Genomic DNA, 13,990 nt, shown 5'->3' on the forward strand with positions numbered 1-13,990 from the left:
CCGACAATGCCCCAGGCTCCCAAAACGGCACTGAAGGAGCCGGCCCCATCTCGCCAAGGGCCCAGGCCTGACATAGCAGCGCTATCCTCTGGCACTGTCTCCCTCCTGGCCACCTGAATCAGCTACTTTCCCCCCAGATGCAACGCCACTCAGGACCCCCGCAGACCACATCACATCGCCTGGAGACGTCCACCACGTCCGGGCCCCAAAAATGATGCCACTGCTTCTCGCAGCGCATCACTCCTCCAGCGCTGTTCTCTCCCAGTCCTCTTGTCACTGGGACTCCACGAAACGGCCTAAGCAGGCCCAACAATTCCCTGGCATCTCGGACACCACAAGATGGCCTCAGTCAGGCTCTCCTGCCTCCCTAGCTACCGGGACCCCTTCATAGCCCCGAAGTAAGCAAAAAAACAAAATATTTTTTCCCTTTTCTTTCCCTATATTACAGCCGTCCCACTGGAATTGACATTTTGGAATGCTGTCTGGCTTCTACCGATCATTAAATTCCCTAGATAAGCTATCCATTATGCTTCTGACCAACCAGAAAGGCAGGTGGTTCTTTCAAAACTGGTTAGGAAATAGTATGGGTTGTCCTCCAGTACCATCTTTTGTAATTCCAAAACTGGTGGGTGCAACCTGGGAGACTACAAGTCTTGTGTTACCTCAGTCAAGAAGCTCTTCTGGGCTTCCAGAGATCTTTGGGAGGATTCCTGGTGCTCCCTTTGCCTCTGTACTACTTGCTGCTGCAGCTGCTGCTGTTCTTTCACTAGGGCCTGGAGTAGTCTCTCCAAGTTTCTGCTGTAGCAGCCTCAGCCAGAAATGCATACTGCATAAGGAAAACAAAAATAAAACCTGATTGTCTGTCATTAACTATACCCCCCCCCCCCCCCCCAAATAGGGCAAGGCTAACCCCTTTTGCCCGAAGTTCCAGCATGGTACCTTCAATAGACCTAGAGCCACAGAGGTCAAGGATCCAGCTTCCTTAGGCAGGATAAGCTCAAGATCACATCTTGACACCATATCTGGTATGGCAAATAAGGGTTGAGAGTGGGCCTGCACAATAACATAGCTGGACAAAGGTGTAAAAATGAAACTAGTGCTTTATTAACCAAAACCTGAGGCCTGTTATGTCACAGGGCCAGGAACAAAAATGAAAAGTCTCTTTAGTTCAGAGGATTCACAGTTTTAACCAGAGCCTGTGGCTGACAGGGCCCAATACACAGTCTGTGGCTGTTGACTCTGCCAGGCCCCAAACACAGCCTGTAAGTTCTCTCTCTCTCTCTCTCTCTCTTTCACATAGGGCTTCCAAGTCTCAAATCCAACGGTTGGCTTATCTCAGTGAGGTCAAGGTTGCTAGACATATTCCTTCCCTGGGCCTTTTTAACCCCACTCTGGCCCTGACTTTTATACTTCCTGTTTATGACTCCACCCCTCCAGTCTCACTTCTTCCCTGGGTGGGACTAGTGGTTTTAAGGTGAATCGAACTAGCTGTGGGACTATTCTTAAGGGTGTAGGGCAGTGTTCTATACTGTATATCACCTCTCAGCCATTAATATAAAGAAGATGAAATCTGGCTATTTTACCCCTGCACTAAAAATGGTTTTAGCGCGTAGGAAAGACCCACATAAGGGTGCACCAAGGCCACTTTTTACTGCTGTTTGGTAAAAAGGCCTCTTAGACTATTAAAATTCAAAATTGTTCAAAAGAACTACAAAATCCTCAAATGCTTTAGTCTCCAGCATTGCAGAGATCACTTCTAAAAGCAAGAGGTTCTCGATGTAGGCCTCTGGACAGACGCAGCTATTCTCACACACACACACACATACACAAATTCATATCTATCTTTATGCAGCATTTGCATGCATAGATCACATACTTGTTTAAATGGCAATATCAGAACACTGCTATTTAAGGGCCCTATTTACTAAGCCACGCTGCGCTGTAGGCATGCTAATGTTTTTAATGCACGCTAAAAATTAGCGCTTGCTAACACTAGAGGCACCCATAGAAATATATGGGTGTCTCTAGCTTTAGCGCGTGCTAAAAACGCTAGTGCACCTTAGTAAACAGGGCCCTAAATGTGCAGATGCCCCAGAATGCATAGATTCAAAGGAGGTGTGTGTGCATATTTTTAAAAAAATATTTATTTAGAACTCATCTCAAAAACTGAATATAATCAAGCCATCTGCATGTACAGATGAGGTGTGTTTTAAATGCAGTTTGAGCTTTTTTAAAAATTCTATATGCATTCCCCATTTTATAATGAGCATACATGCATATTTTAGAAAAATTTTCCCATTGGCTTTTGCACCTCCTCCAAGGCATGCATTAATTTCAGTAAAATGCTTGTTTCGACTAGGGCTTGAAAGAAGTGATTAAGGAGCTATTTGTGCTTAGCCTTCTGGTAATATCTATCACCTTTTAAATGTAAGCATTTCTGTTTACTTGCTGTACTTCTTAATTGGCTGCACTTATATGTATACTTGTCTATAATATGGCTCTCACATATCTCTCTATATAAAAGGCAACCCCAACATTCTAATGAAGCCTCCACGGAAGTTGAGGCACCCGAGATATCCGGTGTGCCCCTGAGTGTCTGCACCGCCCTCGCGTCAAAACGTCATGACGTCGAGGGCAGAGCAATGACACTTGAGGGCCGAAACGAAAACGGCACAGGCACGGAGGCGCAGCAAAAAAAAAAAAACCCTCCCCACACAGAGCGAACCACGAACAACGTCCAACGGTCACACGGAGGCAGGCAAGCAGCTCGGAGGGACGGAGGGAGGGGGCCTCTACCATTATAGAACCTTGCTAGCGCCCATTTCATTGCGCTGAGAAACGGGCCTTTTTTCCTAGTTTAATAATAATAATAAGAGGTACTGAAAATTGGTTCTAACTGGGGTCATAATTTAGGCGGGATATGAGCTTACTTTATAAGAACATTTATTTAAGCTTAGAATGCCAGTGAAAGTCAGCTTTATGGCTGGCATAAATGCAAGCATGTAAATGTGACATTTAAATGCTTAAATGCCTCCTCCCGTGTGAATACCCTCCTTTGTATTTACATGCTTGTCATTTGCATGCTAAAATTATAGAATAGCACATTAACACATTAACCCCTTAATTTTATAAAAAGTGCTAAAAGTTGTGTGTGCAATTTTATTGAGAGGCTAATTAGCACCAATAATTGAGGTTTTAGAGAGCAGTTATTGGCACTAATTAGAGTTAATTGACTCATACGTGTGCAAATTTAGGTGCGGGATCTGCCTTGGCCCAAAAAAAGGGGGTGTGGAAATGGGAGAGTCATGGGCATTTCGGGGACATGCTTTTGAGTTATGTGCATAGTTATAGATTATGGAGCTCCACGCATAAATTTAGGCAAATGGCAGTGCCTAAATATACGTGCAATCCCCGGTTCATAAGCGCTATTCTATAAACTGCATCTAACGTATACCCCTGTTTACTAAGCTGCATTTATAGGCACATTAACATTTTTAACGCGCATTAACCATGTACATGTGTTAACTGTGTACGCACCTACAATATCCCTATAGGCGCCTACTTGGTTAGTGCGCACGCTAATTGTAGGCACGTTAAAACTGCTAATGCGCCTTAGTAAACAGGACCCTTTAAGTGCTATTTATATAGTGCTTTTTTAGCACCAATTTTTTGGTGCCATATATAGAATCTCCTCCTAAGTGTATATCTACGTCAGTGAATGGATATATTTGTAAATATCTGCTTAATTTAATATGACATGTTAGAAAATGAGGGGGGTATATTTGTAATCACTGGTTCTTACATGTACAGGCTTTCAAATGATGCTTTTTCCGAATGTGTAGGCTTGTGAAATTGATGCGCTCACTGTACATGCTGGCAAATTCACATGTACTGTATTTGCTGGCATCCTTATAAATATTTTTCAGTAGGGTCCACATTTGGAAGGGTTAATATGCTGACCTATATGTCACTATTCCTTCCTCAACATCCTACGCAAAATGAGGATAATTCTGTATAGATTGTCTAAAGTTAGGTGCCAGAATGATGCGTGTTAAGCGCAGATTCTATAACAGCAGTTGTGCATGCAATTGCCCTTAAATCCACATTTAGATATCTTAGGCCCAAACACTTACACTTGCTCAATGGCTGGCATAAATGTTGGTACCTAACTGTAGGTAGGTAGAATTGTAAATGTTAGTATTCTATAGCCCGTGTGCATAACTGCCTGACATACTGTTGACCTGCCTTTGTCTCTCCTAAATCCATGCTCCTCTTGATGTTGTTTGAGCATATAACTTAACAACTAAGGGCTATTACATATGTAACTGCCAACTAGTTTAAGTTTCAAGTTTATTAGTAACTTGATATACCGCACTATGGCAAGGCCTTCAGGGCGGTATAAATAAATAATATATACATTAAGAGAAGAAGAAGAGATGATAGAAATGGAGTTGGGGGGAGAAACTCCATAAATATATAGGAAAGAGGATTGATAGGGGGGGAGGGAAAAAGAGAATCTTGAGCTGTCTAAATAGGAATGTGAACTAATTGTAAAGAGAAGTTCTAGGGGGGACTACAGTGTGCCAGGGCTGTTGAAGGCATCTTTGAAAAGGAAGGTTATGAGGGCAGCATGGAAGTCAGAGTGATTAGTCAAAGAACGCAGAAAATGGGGTAATGAATTCTATAGGGTAGGGGCTGTTATACTAAAGATTTTAGAGTGAATAGAATCAAAATGGAGCTGGTGTAGGGAAGGAACATGTAGTAGGTTGGAGGAGGAGGAACACAGGGATATGGAGGAGGTGTAAGGGATTAAGTGTTGTGTGAGGTAGATAGGAGTGTTGGCATAGAGAGTTTTATGAGTTAGAGAAAAAAAAATTTGAAAGTGATTCTGTGGGCTATAGGGAGCCAGTGTTCATCTGTAAGAAGAGGTGTTACATGATCATATCATTTGGAATTAGATAAGAGCAGCAGTATTCTAAACTAGTTGAAAACAGTATTTTTCAGACAGGGTTGTACCATCTAGAAGACTGTTGCAGTAGTCTAGGGAGGAGATAACCAGGGAGTGGATAAAGACCCATACAGCAGGTTTGGTAAAAAGGTGGCAAACTGAAGCGATATTTTAAGTTTGTAAAAGCAACGCTGAACTACAGTTAAGATACAAGAGTGGTAAGTAAGAGCTGATTTGAATGTAATGCCTAGGATTTTAAGAGTGGGCCAAAGGATGACAGGAGAGCTGGCTAGAGGTAAGGGTGGATCTGGAAGGGGGATCCCTGAAGTAGGGCCTATGTTTTCCCTAACGCCTAATAATTGGTTGTTAAGGCCAATTAGCATCTAATTAAGTCATTATGGAACCCTTTTACTAAAGCTTAGCAAATGCTAATGGACATTAGTGTGCGCTAAGTGCCACATGGCCCATAGGTATAATGTAGGATGCCCAGCATTTAGCACACACTAATGTCTGTTATGGTGCATTAAGTTTTAGTAAAAGTGCCCTTAAATTATGTGCACAACTGACCATTTTCTATAAGTTGAATGCACAAATTTGTATGCTAGCCTAAAACTTTTAGCACAGAACTTTCTAGAATTAGGGGGAATAAGCCTTAGGGTGTGTAGATTGGTATGCATGTTCATTTTAGAAATTCAGGGGCCCTTTTACAAAGCCACAGTAGGGCTTCTGCAGGCTTGGCATGTGATAATTTGACCCTACTGCCAGGCTACTGTGGGAGCCCAATAGTAGTGCTTACTCCCATCACAGGCCAGTTTTAATTTTTTAGCATTGGGGGCTAACCCGACACTGCCCGGTTAGTGTGAGAGCCCTTACCGTCTCAGCTCTCTCTGGAAATGGCCGCACAGCAACTGTTACACTTACCACACCATCATTTCCATTTTTAAAAAGTCCTTTTACTGTTGGCAGTAGAAGACGGCCTCGGTATATGGCAAACCTGTGTGGCAAGGCCACTGCAGGGGTCCTTTTACTGTCACTTGATAAAAGGACCCCTCAGAGCATTATCTAACCCTTGCTGCTCTGACTAGAAAATTGGAAGGGCTGAGGTGAAACTAAAAACATACTGAAATGTGATAACATTTTGTCACTTTCAGAACAAAATGTCATGATATTGTTTTTCACATTCATAACGATGTCATGCACTTTCCACACAGAGCTGTGCTTCCCTCATTATTCTTAATTGCTTCATTATGAGAAACTTTTTAAACAATACATTTCTAAGTATCTTAAAATCACAGTTGGATTATTGCATTACTTTTTGGCTTTTTTAGTTCTAGTCTCGTAGCAGCTGAAATGCTTCTTGCTACTTCCAGAAATATTTTATGTTTGTGTTCCTGCAGTTTAATATCATGTGAAAAACAGAACACAAACTCCTCTGGCATTATAATGCTTGTCAAGAAAAATAATGATTTCATTTTTGCACAGTTGTTTTGAATCTTATTGCTTTAAAATGGTACCCTTTGGTTGGTTGTCAAGGAAACTACAGAAGAGAGCCATCTAGAGTTTGAAAAAACAGTGATAAATGTGCTTGGGCCAAATGAACTGCATTTGTTTTGACTCATCTTCTTAAAAAAACAACTGTACAAGATCCCAGCATCTTACAGTTAATTAAATAATACATGTTGGAGCTAATTTGAACTTTTTATTCAACCGCATGTCGGCTACAGATCCTAAGTCAGAATCAGTTTGATGGATTGATTCATGACAAACAGATCAATCCATCAAACTGATTCTGACTTAGATGACAATTTTCCAAGCATTTTATGCAAGGAAATTGTGATTTATGAGAAATGGGAATCCTGTGGGGGGAGGGGGCATGTCCCAACCAGGCGAGGATAACTAGGCCTGGAGCCAGAGCAGGTTGGGATGTGTTAGACAGTGAGTGGTGAATTGGAAAAGGGAGGGCAGGAGACAAGATTAAAGGGAGCAGATAGAAATGGGGAGAGGATAGATGGAATAGAGTTATTTTTTAAAGATAGAAAGGCATGAATTAGTTGATGGAGGGATGTTGGAAGGGATAGGAGAGGGAGTAGGACATTTCAAATAGAGGAAAGGTAGGAAGGGCAGCGTTATGGGGTATTATTGTAACTGTTGTTGCTGTGGTGATGTATTGGGGTTGGGTACCTGAGCCAATGGTTCATGCTCTGTGTGGACTGGGTACTACTGAGCTGCAATGGGAGACAACTTAAGTCAGAACTCATCAGGCAATCTCAGCCCCAGAGGGTGTTAGGCTGGGTTATAAGACTTCTTAGCTAGTAATATGTTGAAAGTAAAGTGGCATATGAGACAGTGTAGATGCTGAGCTTTGGGTGCATTTGTGATTAGAGGTGGCTCAACAAAACTCATACTGCTCCAGTGGAGGTACAATAGAGCATGTCATGTTGGTCATTCATCTCATTTCCTATAATGGTAAGGCTAAAAGGTGCCGAGGAACAATGTGTGGAGAGTGATGAAGAAAAGACATATTGCCCGATATTCAAAATGATTTAGCCGACCACTGACTGGTCAAATCGCTTGGTTGGGGCTAGCTGCTAATATTCAGTGGCACATAACTTGCTAAGTACCACTGAATTTTGCGGATAACACTGAACACAAAGCCAGCTATCTTGGGGGCATTTCAGGGGAAATCAGCACTTGGCTGCTTAAGTGCTGATATTCAGCACTTAAGTGACTAGGATAAGCTCATAAATAGGATCGCAGATATGTCTATCCTAGTTTTATGTGGTAACTTATGGCCACTTAAAAATAACCAAAGCTGAAGCCCACACAGGTCCTAGCTTTGAACATCTAGGAATAATGCCATTGGCTGAACATTCACCCCATAAATGCTAAATTAAATATTTCTGTTCAATGTCCACAGGAAAAGGTCCTGAAGAACGATTACAGATAGTTAGCAAAGGTATATATCGGAATGGAATAGAAACAGTACTGGTCATGGAAAAGAATGTTTTTATAAGACATTTGTAAAACCAAAAGTGGACAAAGACATGGGGGCTGGTTGACATAGATCCCGGAATAGGGAATACTAGGAGGTTCAGAAAGGTCCAGATAGGTCTTCTGAAAGATGCATTTAATAGATCTTTGGAGAAAAGAGTCCTGTCAGTAGAACTGCTATGGTCCGATGACAACATCCAGTTGCTGCTCTTGCAGCCATATAATCACAACACTGTGGGATTTGCACAAATATCTTTAGTCATGAAAACTTCTGCCATTACCAGGCCCTTCTCCAGATACCTTCAGACACTTGAATATTCATATTATCATGTTATAAGACCTCCTCTCTACATGTATTCAGGAATGCATGTATAAACTTATTGGATGGGGAGAGATCTCATGGTGTTAGTTTGGCTGTGCAGAACTCAAGAGAAGGATTGAAAGAGAGTATGTGACTGCTTGGGATGATGGTATGTACTGAGAGAGAGAGGGAGACAGACAGACAGATAGACAAGCAATGAGTATATGATTGCTGAGAATGCTAAAAGATATTGAGAGTATGCTAGAGATTTTGAGAGGAATCGAGAGTGTATATGAGAAGTCTCATTTTTAAAAATCTGTGATAAGGTGCACATTGCAATAAAGGTAAAAAGATATATTCTGTTTTAAGTCAGATAAGTGGCAATTGTATAACAGGAAATCCACATTTAAATGACACTTGAGGGCATAAATGTCCAGAATACTGTCACCTTAAGTGCACTTAAGTATGCAATTTACCAACAAAAATGACGGCAGGGTGACGTGGTGTGTAAATGCAAGGAGGGCATAAACATGGCTGGAACATGGACAGGGCTCCCACTTACACATGTAACCTACAGAGTATTAGAAGTTAAGGGTTAAGGCTTTGTGAGTAGGGAGTAACCTAGTGGTTAGTGCAATGGACTTTGATTCTGGGGAACTGGGTTCAATTTCCACTATCAGGCTTATTTTCGAAAGAGATCGCCGGCGATCTTCCAACACAAATCGGGAGATTGCCGGCGATCTCCTGAAACCAGCCAAATCGGCATAATCGAAAGCCGATTTTGGCCAGTTTCAACTGCTTTCCGTTGCAGAGCTGGCGAAATTTCAAGGGGGTGTGTCGGTAGGGTAGTGAAGGCGGGACAGGTGCGGGATGGGGGCGTGCTCATGAGATGGCCGGCTTCGCCCAATAATGGAAAAAAAAAGCCAGGCTTGATGAGCATTTCGCCGGCTTTACTTGGTCCCTTTTTTTTCACGACCAAGCTTCAAAAAGGAGCCCCAACTGACCAAATGACCACCGGAGGGCATCAGGGATGACCTCCCCTTACTCCCCAGTGGTCACCAATCCCCTCCCACCCAAAAAAAAAATTGAAGTGCTCGTCAGGGACGTCCTAAGTATTTTTGCTTGGCTTTTTCAGTAGTACCAGTGGGATTTGAACCGGCCATTTCTGGATTACAAGGCCTGTGCTCTAACCACTTAGCCAGAGCTCCACTAACTTGAGTGGCCCTCCCTTTTGATTATGCCCCTTCAGGTCTCTCTCAGCTAATCACAGACAGGAGTCTCTCAGCCAATCACAGCGCATTTAGCTGTCTGTGAGTGGCTGAGAGACACCCCTGTCTGTGATTGGCTGAGAGAGACCTGAAGGGGCATAATCAAAAGGGAGGGACACCCAATTAAATGGAGCTGTGGCCAAGTGGTTAGAGCACTGCTTTTGTAATCCAGAGGTGGCAGGTTGAAATCTTACTGGTACTATGGAAAAAGCAGTCCTGAACAAGCACTTAAACTTTTTTTCCACTTTTTTTGAAGCCAGCCATCTGTTAACCCGGCGATCTCAACATTTGACCTAAATGTTGAGATTTAGCTGGTCCCAACCGTATTAGAGAAAGAAAAGATGGCCGGCCATCTTTTTTGATAATACGGTTGGCACCGCCATTTTGCGGAGCTGGCTCCAAAGATGGCTGGCCATATAGATGGCCGGCGCCGTTCGATTATGCCCCTCTAAGTCATCATCTGCTGTACCTAATGGTTTAGGGGTCAATAGAAGATCTCGTTGATTACAGCGTGCTCTGCGATAAGCCTTATGTACCACTGGTCTGGGGTATCCTCGGGCTAACAATTTATTAGATAAAATTGTAGACTGTCTTCTAAATTCGTGATCACTGGAACATATCCGACGGTGCCTCAAAAACTGTGACAACGGTAAACTATTCTTCAGAGCTGTTGGATGGCAGCTCTCATAGTTGAGCAAAGTGTTCCTGTCGGTAGTCTTATGAAATACCGTTGTGTTCAAGCAATCACCTAGATTTTTAATCAATACATCCAGGTACGTTATTTAAGACTTATGCAGATGCAGTGTAAACTGAATCCGTGTATGGCAACTATTCAATGCAGATACAAACTGATTCAGTTCCAGATCACTTCCTGTCCATAATAGAAAAATATCATCGATATATCTTACCCACATGCAGGTATCTTTATAATACATTGACGTATATACAAACTTCTCTTCAAAAGCCTGCATAAAAAGATTTGCTATCGACGGGGCCATCGTGGCACCCATCGTGACCCCAGATGTTTGTTGGTACAGTCTCTCTTCAAATAGAAAAAAAAATTTCTTCATTGCCAAATTTGCTAATGACAAAATGAAGGATATAGAAATACGATCTGGGGCCCTAGTCTGCAAAAAATCCTGTAATACCTCCATAGCTTCCTCCTGTGGGATGACCGTGTAAAAGGACACCACATCTAAAGTTGCCATAATTGAAACTTCGGCTTTATTATTGTTCGCTGTTAGCAGATGCAAAAAATGCGTGGTGTCCTTAAGATAAGATTTTATACTGCTTATCCCAGAAATAGTGGATTTTCTCCAAGTCCATTTAATAATGGTCTATGGACTTTTCCTTTAGGAAGCCGTCCAAACCTTATTTAAACTCCACTAAGCTAACCGCCTTTACCACATTTTCTGGCAACGAATTCCAGAGTTTAATTACACGTTGAGTGAGGAAAGATTTTCTCAGATTCATTTTAAATTTACTACATTATAGCTTCATCGCATGCCCCCTAGTCCTAGTATTTTTAGAAAGCGTGAACAGATGCTTCACATCTACCTGTTCCACTCCACTCATTATTTTATAGACCTCTATCATATCTCCCCTCAGCCGCCTTTTCTCCAAGCTGAAGAGCCCTAGCCACTTCAGCCTTTCCTTATAGGGAAGTCGTCTCATCCCCTTTATCATTTTTGTCGCCCTTCTCTGTACCTTTTCTAATTCCACTATATCTTTTTTGAGGTACGGCGACCAGAATTGAACACAATATTCGAGGTGCGGTCGCACCATGGAGCGATACAAAGGCATTATAACATCCTCATTTTTGTTTTTCATTCCTTTCCTAATAATACCTAACATTCTATTTGCTTTCTTAGCCACAGCAGCACACTGAGCAAAAGGTTTCAACGTATGATCAACGACGACACCTAGATCCCTTTCTTGGTCTGTGACTCCTAACATGGAACCTTGCATGACATAGCTATAATTCGGGTTCCTCTTTCCCACATGCATCACTTTGCACTTACTCACATTAAACGTCATCTGCCATTTAGACCCCCAGTCTCCCAGTCTCGTAAGGTCCGCTTGTAATTTTTCACAATCCTCCTGCGATTTAATGACTTTGAATAACTTTGTGTCATCAGCAAATTTAATTACCTCACTAGTTACTCCCATCTCTAGGTCATTTATAAATATGTTAAAAAGCAGCGGTCTCAGCACAGACCCCTGGGGAACCCCACTAACTACCCTTCTCCATTGAGAATACTGACCATTTAACCCTACTCTCTGTTTTCTATCTTTTAACCAGTTTTTAATCCACAATAGAACACTACTTCCTATCCCATGACTCTCCAATTTCCTCTGGAGTCTTTCATGAGGTACTTTGTCAAATGCCTTCTGAAAATCCAGATACACAATATCAACTGGCTCACCTTTATCCACATGTTTGTTCAGTCCTTCAAAGAAATGTAGTAGATTGGTGAGGCAAGATTTCCCTTCACTAAATCCATGTTCACTTTGTCTCATTAATCCATGCTTTTGAATATGCTGTGTTATTCTGTTCTTAATAATAGTCTCTACCATTTTGCCCGGCACCAACATCAGACTCACCGGTCTATAATTTCCCGGATCTCCTCTGGAACCTTTTTTAAAAATCGGCATTACATTGGCCACCCACCAATCTGCCGGTACCACATTCAATTTTAAGGATAAATTACATATTTCTAACAATAGCTCCGCAAGCTTATTTTTTCAGTTCTATCAGTACTCTGGGATGAATACCATCCGGTCCAGGAGATTTGCTACTCTTCAGTTTGTAGAACTGCCCCATTACATCCTCAGGTTTACAGAGAATTCATTAAGTTTCTCCGACTCGTCAGCTTTGAATACTATTTCCGGCACTGGTATCCCACCCAAATCTTTCTTGGTGAAGACGGAAGCAAAGAATTCATTTAATCTCTCCGCTATGGCTTTGTCTTCCCTGATCGCCCCTTTTACTCCTCGGTCATCTAGCGGTCCAACTGATTCTTTTGCCGACTTCCTGCTTTTAATATGCCTACAAAAATTTTTACTATGTGTTTTTGCCTCCAACTCAATCTTTTTTTTTCCAAGTCCCTCTTAGCTTTCTTTATCAGCGCTTTGCATTTGACTTGACATTCCTTATGCTGTTTTTATTATTTTCAGTCGGTTCCTTCTTCCATTTTCTGAAAGGTTTTCTTTTAGCTCTAATAGCTTCCTTGAAGTCACTATTTATTTTGTTTAAATTCTTTGAATGGTAAGTATGCTTACCTATCCTTTTTCTGGCAGTCTGGGAAACAGCTCAGGTATGACATTTATTTCTTGGATCTGAGCTCCAGTACTTGATAGTGGTTGCTTAGCAACACAATCTGTTTTCTTTTTACTGTCAACTCCAGTGTTAGAGCATTTTATTTTCTCTCAATTTTCTTTCAATCTTTCTGAATTTTAATTTTGAACATATATAGATCCCCCCTCCCCTCCTCTGTGGTCTATCATTAGCCTAGTCATGAAATTTTATGCTGGTGTCTCATTTTGGGGCTATTCTGATCTCAAAATGGCTTCTTTCAGGACTGGTGTAGTTGCTGCAGGCTGTTCCAGGTTTATTTTCAGTAATAAGAGAAACTACCTTTTTCATGTGTTCCAAATCCCCAAACCTCACTAAATAATCATTCTATTCTGCAAGTGGAGATAAAGATCATACACTTCAGAGGAAGACAGCTGTTGATTTTTAAGGGCTTGATTTTATGAGGACACCTAAGTGAAAAATCTAAAAAGGCATTTATTATAAGCCTGTTTTATAAAAGCAACATAGGCATCAACCTGACTTTAGGAAATAGGCTTATAGGTCTAGCTCCAACAGTGAGCAAATGCCCTCAAGAAGGTGTAAATGTGTGTGCACAATCTTTATATAGGTACACACATATTTTAGAAAATAAGTTCTTACATTGTAACTCCACTGCTATTCCACTCAAACTCTGCCTCCGAGAAACCTAGATTGTGATCCCACTAGGGCAGAGAAAGCATGATACGTAAACCACTTTGGTTGTACCCAGTTGTGTGCCTAGCTTGTCCGCCACCTGGGGTGGGTCGCTGCTGCACCTTCCCCCTTGATGCATCACCCCCCAAGCGTCACACCCCCTGACGTGCATCACCCTACCAACTTTCCTCCTTGTAAGGGGATGCGCGGAGCAGGTGTGTGGCTGCCAGCTCTGCCGGTCCCCTGTTTTGAAACAGGAAGTAACATCAGAGGGGGAGGGGACTGGCAGAGCTGACAGCCACGTGCATGTTCCGTGCACCCCCTTGCTGCCTGCACCTGGGGCTGACCGCTCCCACCGCCCCACCCTTGGTATGCTACTGGTTGTACCACAGAACGGCAAAATATCAAGAATCTAATAAATTAAACTGAACTAACAGGTAGGAGTAGCCTAATGGTTAGGGCAACAGGATGTGAAACAAAGGAACCAGGGTCAA

The sequence above is a fragment of the Microcaecilia unicolor genome, chromosome 1 (assembly GCF_901765095.1).
Source record: "Microcaecilia unicolor chromosome 1, aMicUni1.1, whole genome shotgun sequence".
In the NCBI taxonomy this organism is placed as follows: domain Eukaryota; kingdom Metazoa; phylum Chordata; class Amphibia; order Gymnophiona; family Siphonopidae; genus Microcaecilia; species Microcaecilia unicolor.